Source organism: Megalops cyprinoides, chromosome 15 (assembly GCF_013368585.1).
Source record: "Megalops cyprinoides isolate fMegCyp1 chromosome 15, fMegCyp1.pri, whole genome shotgun sequence".
Classification (NCBI taxonomy): Eukaryota; Metazoa; Chordata; class Actinopteri; order Elopiformes; family Megalopidae; genus Megalops; species Megalops cyprinoides.
In genome coordinates, this window is record NC_050597.1 from 33,230,394 (window position 1) to 33,244,086 (window position 13,693).

Below are 13,693 nucleotides of genomic sequence, written 5' to 3' on the forward strand. Positions count from 1 at the left end.
TCCAACTTTACAATGTCAATGTATTGAAGAAAAAGAGTGCTTTTGTTTGATGTAGAGGTTGGTAGATGGTATAAAACAAACAAAAAATTGTCTGGATATTTTCAGACATTAATCATTTTTGCTTGAGTTCTCTCTGTATATAGAAATTGTTTCCTTCTTAATTAGAATCTTTTGAAGAACAGTACTGTTGTTGTACTTGGCATATCCATGGTCTGAAATGCACCGCCTGCAATTCATCCTTTTCTGTAGAGCCAAAATTCCTCTTCCAGGACCAAAGTCCATTTGTTATTTGGATAAGAACTATATGTACTTTTATTTGGGTGAGATCTTTTATAACTGTAAAAGAAGTCATACATGGTGTAGTCCCTCTTTAGTGATATTCTCTTTTCACTCTGGGCCAAATTCAGTCAAAATGCTGCCCTCTTTGCTCTTAACCTTGATTAACAAAAGTGAGTGCCACTATTATTTTTATTAATGTTTTAGTAACTTCATTTCAGTAGGTACTAAACTCACTGTGTTGTTTAAGTATTGCTTATGCAAATTCATTACTTTCAAATATAAGGTTAAACTGACCCTTGGTTTAACTTCTGTGTCTGCTAATGGGCATCTTTCTTCCCCACTGTTCCCAGGAAAACTCCAGGCTCACTCTGTTTGCAGAGCAACTGTCCTAAAAGGATGCTCTGGTGGTCAGTGGTGCATCTGGTAGTCCCTGCTATGTTAGCCTTGCTTTGGTGCCTCCTCATCTATCCCCCACGCTGCCTGGGGGCAGAGAGGGAGTGGGCATGCCAGCAGGATCAGATTAGGGGACATTTGTTCCACAATATTGCTGCCTGCTGCTCTCCTTGGCTGGCCCACGCAGTAGGTGGGGCAGAGATTTGGGAGGTGCCCAAGCCCTCCCAATGGCTCTCAGTCCCTAGGCCACATGAGTCAAACCTGAGCTTCTTGCTGTGCCTCTGCCATAGCCAGATCTTGGAAAATAAACTCATCCTATTTGCGTGACAACACGAGCCCTGAGGTTATAACACTGCACTGCATACAGAAATGTGAGTGGAGTCAACTACTTACTTCCTGCTGGGGGAGGGGTGCTAGAAAACCAAACAAACAAAACAAATTCCTTGCCAGTCCACTGGGGCTCACACTAGTGTTTGTGCATTAGTGGGTCTGAACACTGAGCCCTGACATACATGAAACAAAAATTAATTCTGTACAGACACACACATGCATCCATGCGCACACACATACATATACCCACATATATATGTGCACTTCATATAAATCTATCTAGATATAAAGAAAAAGCATTCATAACTGAGAGTGATCTGAGTATTTCATGATTAAGGAGCATTTGTTGTGGAATAACGTAATTCATAAAGAAATGAATAAGAGCTGTGTGTGTTTGTAAGAGAGTAAACCGTGTGTATAATTAATTTCCTGGCTTGTGCTGGTCTTCAGCCTCTCTGAGGTTTTGTGGGGGCCAAACACAGTGCCACTAACTATGATTGACTGCTCCTGTGGATCGCCCCCCATCGTGCTGGAACAGGTCTGCGGCATTTGCCGTAATGATTTGACATGATTTGGATGGTGACGACTGTGGTGATGGATGAAGCCCTTGGAAGGGGTCAGTCAGGTTGTGTAGCCCAGAGAGAGAGTGCCACTCACTGGTTATTGACAGGGCAGGTGCACAGTTCACGATTTGGGAGAACATCCTCACCTCAACCAGGAAGAGAGGGTGGTTCCCCTGTGAGACAAATAGCACAGCACTGGCCCCACTGCCAAATGGTATACAAATATCATTGACTCCTGGTGCTGAGGGGCGTGCCCACATAGGTGTACTGGGATAGAAGCTGAGTTACATGGTATATGAGGTGGCCTGACACACACTGAAATGATATTGTCATGACCAGAAACTTCATATTTAACCGTGCTGTGTCTGTCACATTCATGTGACATTGTCACATTTACGTATACACTGAACTGAACTGAACAACCTGTTCACTAGCAACCAAAATGACTTTACAAGTCCGATATCATTTCACATAAACCTTAAACATTATACTAAAGATAAATATATAAATGTATTACAATGTTTCACTGAGAACTGTAGAACATTTAATGCGAGTGTTGCTGTGGTCAGATTTGTGACAGGAGAATTGGAGCCAGCTACACCCAACAGTCCCCCTTCCCATGGTGCAAGACACCCCCCCCCCCACTTCTGCTAAAAACCTCCTGATTATATAAGCTCCAGGGGCTCATGCCACACTCCCTGGAACAGAGCAGAACCATCTATCTAGCTATCTAATGTTTCTCCGTTGTATATCTACACATATTGTCATATGTGACATATTATGTGATATTTACATTTATGTGACCATGTGGTCTAAAACTTAGTTAGCTAGCTCAGCATTAATGGCGCACACAGATACGTTAGCTGATTTACCTGTGCATATCTCATGACATGCTAGCTAGCTAACGTTTTTGCACTTTGTCTTGCGTTACTGCAATGCTAGATCAAAGTGAATGAGATACCTAATGTTTTCAGCGCTATATGTCACAGTTCGCTAAAACACTGGTTGCATTTTCTGATGAGTGTCTACACTATCGAAATATGCTACCAGTCGTTTTATGGTGGTATAATATTCTACTAAGGTCATTTAGACTATTTTTGTCATTTTAGATATTTAAATAGGCTATGATAAGTAGCCTGTAATATGTTGGTAGCATTTTTTGACAAGGTCTATTTGTTACCTACTAAAAATGGTGTGCAACCTAGGGTAGGCTACCTGCGGTAGGCTAGTGTTTCAAGTTAGGATAGTAGGCCTAAAGATCGATGGCTACAGATAGGACATTTGAACAAGGTAGGACATAACGACAGAACACCCAAAATTATTTATGAAAATCAAATCAAAGTTATGAAATGGAATGAAAATTTTCAATGAAAGTTGGCAATTTACAGTGACAAGAGACAAGTGGCCGTTGTAAAGCCAGCTAGGTGGGGCTACAATAGACTAGACGCGAGGTCTGTTTTATGCAATGCGACACAGTGACTACCAATGGGAGTGAAGGCAGCGTAACACACGTTGCTGAAACAAATGATCCAACATTTTGGTTCCAGTCAAGCATGATGGAAAGAAGGGTCTGGCTGCAGGCTCCACTGGTGGGACTTGTCCTACCAGTGGAGGTGGCAGTCAGTGGCGGTGGAAGTGACATAAAGTGACGTGTTTTTTCTGTGTTTTTCATTGGTCAGTTGTGTTCTGAGGCTTGAGACTGTCGGTTTGCCTCGTGCAATATCACATTCAGTACGTTTACATGGACAACAAAATTCTGATATGAACCCGATCAAGACAATACTCTGATTAAGAAACTACCATGTAAAGAGCGATTTCTGATTACCTTAATCCGGTTAAGGTCATACTCAAAGTAAACACTAATTGAATTAAGACATGTGGAGTATTCCTATTTTAGTCGCATTATCGAAGATATGTACACACCTTAATCACACTATAAACGTCCTGTGGGAGTTTTCGCTGCATTTTGCGACAGGACACATACACACACGGCAGTGGTCAACCGCAAACGAAAGCATGGCTAGAGGTGGTTTAGAAAGATCTGTAAGATCGTTGGCATGGCTTCAAGCATGAAAGCACATTTTTGGTCCGAGTGGGAAACTATCGGAATGTTAAGAATTCTGAAAGAAATGAATACAATGAAGTGCCTTGATGGCCGTAAGAACAGGAATGGCGACATCTTTAAAAGAGTGGCAGCAGAGGCGATTCTAGGATCAGACCTTTAGGGGGGCTCAGCCCCTAAAGAGAATGACATGCATACAGTGCCTTCAAAAAGTGTTCAACCCCCCTGCTAAATCACTCATTTCACTGGATAACAATTAACACATTAATATCTTTCTACATATGATATTTTAATTTACAACAATAATACTTTTAATGAATTACTAGTAAGTAACATGAGTGAAATACATGAAATATTTTTTTAAGAAAATTAATTATTATTATTATTTAGGGGTGGTGAGATTAAATTTAGGTGTGCTTGAGCACCCCTAAAAAAAGTCTAAAATCGCCAATGAGTGGCAGAAAGAATGAGGGAGGAAGGTTACATACGTTCGGCTGAACAAGTTCGCACGCGCTGGAAAATCCTAAAAAGTAACTGCACTTGAAGCTTCCGTAAAATTAAAAATGAAACACCCTAAACAGTGTATGGTACCATAACAAACTGTATCTCGATAGCCTAGCCTACGTGAAATTCTGGAGGTAACGTCGGACGGCATGATGTGGGAATAGACGTGTGCCATTAATCGATCTATGCTCTATAACATGTAAAATGGGAACATGAAAGGAATATTCTAAAAGCAACTCATGTAAACACCTTAATCCGAATATTGTCTTATTTAGAATAAGGTCAATAGTTAGATTACTGCTGTCCATGTAAACATAATCAATTTTTAATTCGGAAATCGATGGTAAACCATAAATCACTAGAAGTAGCCTACTTTAAAAGTGCGTTTTAAAAAATGTCTATGACTAAAATGAATGGGGAATTTCACTTCCGACACCAGTGTGACGTACCCACCTCGGTACTCTATAGCTGATATTTTCAATGTTTTTAATCAGAGATGAAGAGTAATTGTGCTTAATTTCTATTGATAGCCTGACGAGCCATGTCATGTCTCATGTACCCAGTAAACATGCGGTGGTTGGGCCAATTGGCTCATAGTCATTATGGCTGGCGACCGTCACCGTCTGTTGCCAACGTTGGCACACTGTTGGGATGCCACTTTAGCCCAACGGTCACCTAATCATCATTGGACTACCACTCTACCCCGACCGTCGCATAACCGTCATGAACCAACGGTGGCACTCCGTTGGCATTGTGACTTTTACCCAACTATGGCATTTTCGCAATTAATGTTCCTAACTGGCCAACGTTAGCTCGGGACGATCGTGAGGACATTTTTGAAGTTCAAATGAAAGTGTGTGAGACAGCTCTCAGTCTCAATTTGAAGAGAGGAGTAAAGCCACATCTGGGTAAGTACCTTATAATAATTGTCTTATATTTCGTTAAATAAATAAAGGTATCATGCCTAATTATGTAGCCTACAGTTTGAATTGGAATGGTTACTTTAATATATGGTATTTATATATTTATTTGTTGTTGTATGTTGGTAGTTTTAGCCAATTTTAGTGAGATGGATTTACATAACGTTACCTGGTTCTGAGCTAAATTAGCTAGTGTAGGTAGCTACGTAGGATGTTTAGCTCTTTTAGCTAATCCCACACTGCTTGGTTAGCTAAGGCTATGTTTTTTATTTCATGCGAATGGTGAAGTGGTTAATGTTATATGGGTGTCACAGATATTCAAAGAAAATATTCCATCTGGCCTCATTAATTTTTATGACAGTGGCTGTAGTAGGCCTATCTAGATAGCCCACACCATAGCGTTATCAATAAGATACAGTAGGCTACTCTGCGCTAGCTGCCTACTGCTTCACCAAACAGCCGCCGCTAGCTGTCTAAGTTTGCTTAAGGTAAACCTAGATTAGTTTCATATGGTTAAATGGCAAAACATAGCTTAGTTAAGTGAATAAGTGCCGTTTTGGCTACAGGTCGGCACATCGCGAAAACACAGTAACTAGCTACACTGTTAAAATGGCGTTTAGAAACCCTTAAACGGGGTTGCGGGGTTAACTGGCACAAAACATTATTGAGTCATTATTTTGTTTTTGTCTTTAAGGAGCTGTGCCGTCAAACGTCAAAGATGCCACAGATCCTGATATCTGTACATCAGAGAAAAATTGGCTGCGGTATGCTAAAGACCGTGATTGAGGGAGGAAGGCGAGGAACGCAAGTTTTAATTATGTTTATAAAAGTAGCCTACTGTATTTTAAATGCAATTGTATTCTAAATAATAATAAAAAAAGAGTAACATGTTCTGTCATTTGTGCTTTTGTGTATGTATTTTGTCATGGTTGAATGCCTGTTGAATTGTTCCAAATACATTTCTTTTTAAGTTTGTTTTAGCTATTTATTTCATTTCAAAAATCATGTTAATGTTTTATTAAAATGTTTTCAATAAATAGGTTTTCTTAATTATATTTGTCATTTGTTCATGTTAACTTAGGCTATAACATTGGCTACTTGTTTCCTCTTTTTGATATCTCCAACAACTACGTTAAAAGTGATACAGATAAACACTTCTCCAACCTTAAATTCTGAATGGAAATTTCTTCTTTGTAGCGCAGCATTTTTCTGCAAATGTGATATGTTGGATATAAAGGGCATATAATTGTTTCTGCCGACTTCAGAAGACCAAAATGTTGTATTTATCCTAGTACCGTGTCTACTAACAAATGCCTCTTTGCTGTAGGAAAATATGACATTGAAACCAAATGGTAGCCTATAGTAATCAGTAACGTTTGGCTGGCGACCACCAGTGTTAGCATAATGTTCTAGTACCAAATACTGCTCTGTGCAGAATGTCATATGGATTATAGTTGGCTGCCGACTTTGGGCCAACCGTGTAGATAAACGGTTGGGTCACCGTCGTAAGAACAAAAGAGTACGACGTTGGGCCATCATGGTTGGTCCAACGTCGAACCGATGAGCAAAAACAAAGGTTGACCAACGTTAAAAAATGACAATGGGCCAACGTTGGGCCAACCCTTAGCAAAAAGAAGTTTATCCAAGTGTACTATGAGTATACTTATTTTTTACTAAAACTGAGGGAGTATACTTGAAGTTGACTTTTTATAAACTATATTTTATATACTTAAGAATAGTATAGTGAAGTATACTTGGCTTATACTTAAAAGTATAAACAAAAGTCTAAGACTAAGCACATTAATACTAAGACTTACACTTATACTTTAATACTAAAACTTATACTTATACTTTAGTATACTTTTTACGTCTCTCTGCCACAAAGTACTAATACTTAGTATATCTTGCTCCAAGTGCATAATAAGTCAAGTCATTGACTCATGCTTAACATTTAATTTATATATTAATATAATATAATGCTGGGGTTTAAAACTTTACAGTATGTAGTATGTGTGCTCAATTGCATTATCTTTATGTACCTTAAAATCATACACAAAAACAGAAAAACATTTGACTTGACTTTATTGATCAAGCTAGTCCCTTTCATAAGGGTTTGGAAATGGTGTTATGTACATAGTGTCAGCTGTTTCAACAAGAACACATTTTGTTTTGATCATGTCAGGCCAGACAGCATTAACAGTTTCAGTTTTTTTAACAACATATACAAAAGTACTTTGTACATTGATTTGTGAATCTTTACATACAGGCCTGTCTGATTTACTAAGTACCTCAACTAAAACACAACATAGTTTGCCACATGAACAAAAAGCAGGGATTTGATGTGAACATGTTTGTTTAAAAATAACCAAGTCATTAATTAAACAAAATGTACCATCTTTCAAGCATGCAGCACTGTTGTATCTTTTCTTTAGTCTGTCATAGCTTTGACTGTGATACACAACTCCATCAACCAAAAAACGGCTGTAAGACCAAAAGCAGTTGCTTAGATTTCCACACAACTTTTCAATGGCAAGCCTATATGACATTTTTATACTTGTTTGCACCGGGGGATGACCCAAACCTCTGACATTTTCATTTAGTATTTTACAATTTTCTGTTTTCCTTTTACTAAAGTAAAGTTCTTCAACAAAAGATTGAACCTCTTCATGTTTTAGGTGGATTGTGTTCTTAGCCCTTTCTGGCAATTCTCTCCACAACAGAAATGTTCCGACAATTTGTGAGGGGACATACTGTGTTCCATGAAAATACTTCATGAGAGTGCCCATATTGGATTCAAATGAAAAGGTTGATGTGGCCCATAATGGCCCCCATTGTTTGACACTTTGAGTAGTGTGGGTTAGCAAGTGGATATTAAAAGTCATGTTGTTTTTCCCATACAGTCTTTGGAACGCAATGACGAATTTTTTTAGTGCTAGCTCTGCTATCAAGATGCTTTTGCTCGTTATGGTATCCTGCAGTAATGTATATATGCCAAACACCAGTAGGAACAAATGGTTCCAAAATCTTGCAGGGAGTATGCCCTTCAATACACGTAGTGAATAGAAAAGGAGAAATGCTCGCCACTCTGAAGCTTTCCACAACTTCCTTTCAGTCAGTGACCTTGGTGTCCTAGTAATCTCAACTGGTGGTTTGATTTTTACAAGTCGCCTATCAACTTCATCTCTCTCTTTACCCATGTACCAGGGGGAATCACTGTTTGTTGTATCAAACCACAGTGTAGAGAGCTGTCGAGTGACTCCAAGGCACACATTGTGTTGATATTCAGGAATGAAGCCATTTATCATTTGGAAGTGTTTAAGTTGCATTAAAGGAGATGGCCCTTTGACTCCATACACTGGCTCATCAGTTGTACCTTACATTGCATGACTGAAATGATCCCTCTCATTTCTAAGTGGGGGTTCAGGTTGTTCGTATGGATACGATTTACCACCTCTGTGCAGGCAAAAATCACAGCCGTAAAAACCATTGAACTGTTTGGTGTTGCAAAGCAACGGGCGAGCCACAGAATCAGAGCTACAAATCAGAACAAACACTTTGGAAACATGATCGTTTCCTTGTCTGTCTTGCCAGTCAATACCTTCAGTCTCTAATAATGAAGTTTCTTTCACGAATGGTGTCAGCAATGTAAACATAGATGGTTTTGTTGGCCCAAACCATAATGCTGACATCAAAATGTGCCTTTTTCTTATTTCTGGTTCCAGTTCAATTATCTGGCACTGAATTGGCCAAATGCTACATTTAGAGCTTCTGAACACTGGTGCACCATCGCAATTCCAAATCAGGGTCAAATCATCTTTTCCAAGAACTCCACTGTCACACAATTTTTGATACTCTCCACCAGACTGTATGTCAGTAAAAACACCAAAGGATCTACTTTTTTCAGTAAGACTGACATCATGTTCCTGCAGAAGTTGTTTAATCTCTGCATGAAGAGGAATTACCAGAAAGTAGAAGCCCTTTTTTAAACTTGTGTTGGCATCAAATACTGTGTTGCAACTGGGACAATGAGAGGGACAGTGGTCACTAATTCCAAGGTATTCTAAACATTTTTCACAATAAAAGTGAACTTCATACTGTGATGAACTTCCAAATTCTTTGTTGAAAAGGTAATGTGAGGGTGGAATCAAACCTGGAAACATTAGGTTGAACAGTTTCAGTAAATGAGTAAGTGCTTTGCCTGTTAAATTGTTACGCAGCACATAGGACATCACCATCAATAAACTTTCTCCTTTTGAAACAGGTGCACCAGGATATAGGGGCTTGTCACCATCTGCTTGGTCTTCAATGCCCTATGGATATAGGAAAAAAAGATAGAAAAAGCATGTATAAATTAGAATGAGTAACATTTAATACATACCGTATTATCATTATTATTATTATGTAGTATTGTCTCCAAATGTTCCAAATGTATGTAATGTGCGAACAGTAACTACAGTACTAACAATGTGTTATTGAACCACTGTCTACATACCACTGGAAATTCAGGTTCATTTCCTCTTGTACTCCCCTCCATCACGTCTTTGTCGTCAGCATGGTTTTCAGCTTCATCAATGGCAGCACCAATCAAGTCCTCTTCAGAATGTGGCAGAGCTTCCTCATTCTATGGGTTGACAAGGGAAAAAGATCACTTGAAGTAATTAATTAAAAGATTAAAGAAAGCATATATACACTACCCCATAGAATGATGCATTCACCTCTGAGACGTCCACATCCAATTGGCTTGTGGTTGGTTTCTCAGTGTCAAGTTCATCATCTTCATTTTCACTGCTGGATGTGTTACTCCAGTGGTCTTCTGTGTCAATGTGGTTATTATCATTCTGCATGTGAACAAAGGAAAGAGAATTAAAAAAAATGTAGTTTATAAAACAATGATTGAAATTGTGCAGGCATTTTGCTGTAACTTCTGCTTTTTGCTGACAATGTTGTCATTTGTGTACACTTTGGTTTGGCTAGAGGATAGCTCAAAATGCACGTATGTGTGGTATGAATGCACTCAACTATTACAGCAAACCTCTAACTATATGTATTGTAAAATGTGTGCACTGTTGACACTTCGGTGAGGGTGTCACTGAAGGCCCTCTGATGTGTATTACTATGCTAACAAACTTGGCCTAGTGTATCCCCCACGCCACCCCAATGTACCTCTTGAATGTCCATATCCAACAGGCTGGTCGTGGAAGAGTTCTCACTATCAAGTTCATCTTCACTGCTGGAATTGTTGAGTTCTTCCTCTCCATTGGTCGAAGTGTTACTCATGTGACCATCTGTGTTGATGTCATCATCATGACTGGTATTCTACAGTTTAACAACAGAAAGACAATGGACAAATTAATGAATTAACTCCCTTTATGTCAAGTCCAATCATCAAATCATAAACAGAGTAGGTGTAAACTTTAATTTTCAGACGACTTCGGTGCTTTCCACCTCAACTGCTTGTTGTGTCATGGGAGAAAAATAAGTCAGTGATGTGGCATATGACAGGTGCTTATGATAATGTACCTAGTTGGGGAGCTGAAAGCACAATTTAGGAAAAATTCGTAAACTTTAATCAAGCAGGATATGAAGGTTACCCAGATACATGGGGGAATGTATACTGGCAACACAATAATTCCACTTAGACTAAAACTGTGCTTTTGCATATTTACCTGTTGAAGGGCAGAATCCAAAAGCCTAGGTGTAGAAGAGCTCCTACTGTTGACATCATCTGTAACTTCTCTATGGGAAGCAGTGGGCCGACTAATGTGATCTTGTGAGTTGTCCTGTAGTTCTGCCCTATCCTGGAAAGGTGGGGTGTTCAAACATAAATGTCAATTACTACTCAGGTCCTTTCATTCCGAATGGGTATACTGAGTGCATAAGATCATCCAGGGTTTCCCCCAGCGCTTTTTAGTTAAGGCGGCCACCTTGACAACAAACACCTCCAACCTTGACTAAGTCCCCAGCAAAGATAAATATTTTGTATTGTAAACATAATTTCAAAGGTTGCTTTACAAAAAATGTATTGGCTATTTATTTTTTGTGCTTCCTATCATATGTCACATAAAACTGCACAAACTGCACCTTTCCAGTGACAATAGTCACTATAGTCTCTGATACCAATAACACCCCCACCACCACCACTGCCACCACCTTGTGTGACTAATTTTCTGCGGGAAATCCTGTCATCCCAAAATATTTTGGGAAGATGCCTCCACATGAGACTGTACATAGTGCATGGGTATCAATTGCCTTTGACAGCAAACAGATTCAACTTCACCCTATTCTGCCAACTTCATTGAAAAGACATCTCACCTGCATTGTAAGCAGCTAGCTGCTAGCTGTGTTCAGATCTTAGACATCAAACATTAAAACATAACAGTTTTAATTCATTATCTGTTACTTACTTTTACTTTCCATCTGTACTTGGTAGTCCTTGGAATCTCTGTTGTGTCATCCTCCAAATATCTTTTATAAGGTCCACGCCGTTTCACCATGTTAGCTCTGCTAGTTCAGCTTCTTCCAGCTTTAGCTGCTCCAGTGTCGCGCAGGATGGTGTCGTTGTTGTTGGTCCCGTCCAGAGCCGCCCCTACCTTGCAGCCAATGGGAGCCGCCCGATTTAAACTTAGCGCTCACGTCTCCCTCGCCAAAAAAAAAAAATTAAGGTCTCGACGCGTTCTCAACAAGGAAAGGAGAACGTAATTTCAGCATAAAGATACCACAATGGCATTTGCCATTTATTATTTCAAGGACAGGACTGTGGAAGTTGGGAAGATTTCATGTATGAGTACTGACGACCAGCAACAATGTCCAAAAGTAATCACTCTGTCCTGATCTAGAGGAAGAAGACAGATGGATGGAGATAAAGTGGGACATGAAAGGCAGAAAAAAGTCAGACGGTCCAGCCTTTTTCCCAGCAAAGGTTTTGATGGTTGGTGGTAAGTTGTTAACTGTATTGCTTCTCAGTTAGCTTGATAGTTCGTGCTAGAGCACAAGTACCGGTAGGCTACGTTGCGGTATGGCTCTGGGTTAGGCTAACTTGTATCATTGTCAACTACAGCTATTATTGTTATTTACAATGTCGCGGATGAGAAAATTAGCCCTTAATTGTTTTGGCGTTAGATGCCGACGAGGATGGCAACGAACATTCTCGTTTGTCATGTTCACTCACAAGAACAACTAGTTGTTCAGTTGGCACCTTTGACTTATTTGTTTTGGTCGCCATTTTTCTTTTTCTGTATGAAGGCAAAATAGGTAGTGAATTTGGCAGAATAAATATACAGTAGATAAGTAATTCAGCTTATACTGTAAGTGTACATTTAATTTTGAACTCTTAAAGCTACATGTTTGGCCTGTGGTAGTTTCTACAGGGATTTCCATATATTAATAGGCGTTTCAATATGCAAAAGAGATCCCACAAGCTTTTAATTTGATCTTGTTTCTTACACAGACAACTACAGTGATCTCTGCAAGAAGAGACAGGAATTCATAAAGGGTGAAGACATCTGGCAAGAAGCAACCAAGAGGAAGAGTAAGCCGAACAGGAGGTGGAAAGATGTGGAAAAGGATCATGAAGTTCCATCAAATAAGGTAGGCACCTTGATAAATACCTTAGTTTGACACCAGTTGATTATAAGTGACATTTCTTTATCATTTCTGGTGTGCATAAATCTTAACTCCATAGTTATATGGTTTAGGTTTTGAGTTACACATTTTTGAATCTAGGTATGATCTATCAGTGGTGCAGTTGATTCTGTAAATGCAACTAAATCATCATTAACATGGATGTTATTATATATGCCTGTTACAAACATACAAAACTGAATTATAATTTTGACAGAAGACTAAGAAGTCAACGTGTGCTGAAAAAGAGTCTGCAAACCAAATGATAGAAGAGCTGAAGAAGCAGCTGGCAAGCAAAATATCTTCAGAGGTAAAATATTTCTCTATTATGGTAATTTGAGTTGAAGCAGTAATTATGGTGTGGATTTTCTGCCTGATCCTGCCTGATATCTGCCTGATTCTTTGATTTCATGTGTTTTGGTGTAGTTGACTAACTCAAATGAGGAGTCATCAGATGAGGGGCAGCTTCCCAGAAACTGGAGTGTGGCACAGAAGAAAGTGAAAGAGCTTCAGAGAGAAATCAAGAGTCTGAAAGAAGACCATGAGAAAGAGATACGAGATGCTATGAGAGGTATTTTCTGTTTATTAATTCAAGTAGCCTAAAGCAAATTATAACAGATTTTAACGACTGATGATGTACCTATACTGATTTCCGAAGTCATACAAACACTGTGGGTGTGCAGGTCATGCATGATGAACTGAACTTAATAACACAATAAACAGAAATTTTCATGTACTCCCATACTGAAGTGTTGAAATCTGAAAAAAAGAGACTCACAAATCACACAGACAAACAATTGCTGGCAGGGAGAGCTGGGATCTGCTGCCAAGTGTGGAAAAAGGTCCACACCTGGCTTCAACCTGACATAGGTTATGGCTAATTCAGTCTCCTCCTGCTTCCTGTTCCTGCCTAATCAGCTCCACTTCCAGTCACGGTCTTCATAACAAAAATGACTAATTTAATGTTTTAAAATGGTCTCAAAACACAGTAATGACACAAAGCTTTTGTTGCCTTCTTTTCA

At 39.2% G+C, this 13,693-nt stretch overlaps 1 long non-coding RNA gene across 1 annotated transcript; it reads right to left on the minus strand.

Annotated features, from left to right (window-relative positions):
* Positions 1–9,813: 9,813 nt before the first annotated feature.
* LOC118789685 lies at positions 9,814–11,023 on the minus strand. The gene is made up of 3 exons (XR_005005471.1): positions 10,718–11,023; positions 10,215–10,367; positions 9,814–9,889 (listed from the first exon to the last, which is right to left on the minus strand). It is a non-coding gene; the product is annotated as an uncharacterized LOC118789685 (long non-coding RNA).
* Between the last annotated feature and the right edge of the window lie 2,670 nt (positions 11,024–13,693).